The following is a 244-nucleotide window of genomic DNA, read 5'->3' on the forward strand; positions in this document are numbered from 1 at the left end:
TACGAGGTGATATGAAACGAAACAAGACCAACAGAGATTCGATCCGGATTAGTGATTATCCTATCCCCCCAGAGAAACTAATCTGCCAAAAAGACTAGCTAATCCTCGCCTATCCTGGACAGTCGCTCCTCCCTATCCTTCGCGCCCGTGGACAGGTGGCCCTCCCACGATGCCTCTTCGTGATCTCTTCATCCTGCTGGCAGAGAGGCCGAAGAGGGTTGGACATAGGCCTCTGAAGGGGTTG

The sequence above is a fragment of the Penaeus monodon genome, chromosome 31 (assembly GCF_015228065.2).
Source record: "Penaeus monodon isolate SGIC_2016 chromosome 31, NSTDA_Pmon_1, whole genome shotgun sequence".
In the NCBI taxonomy this organism is placed as follows: Eukaryota; Metazoa; Arthropoda; class Malacostraca; order Decapoda; family Penaeidae; genus Penaeus; species Penaeus monodon.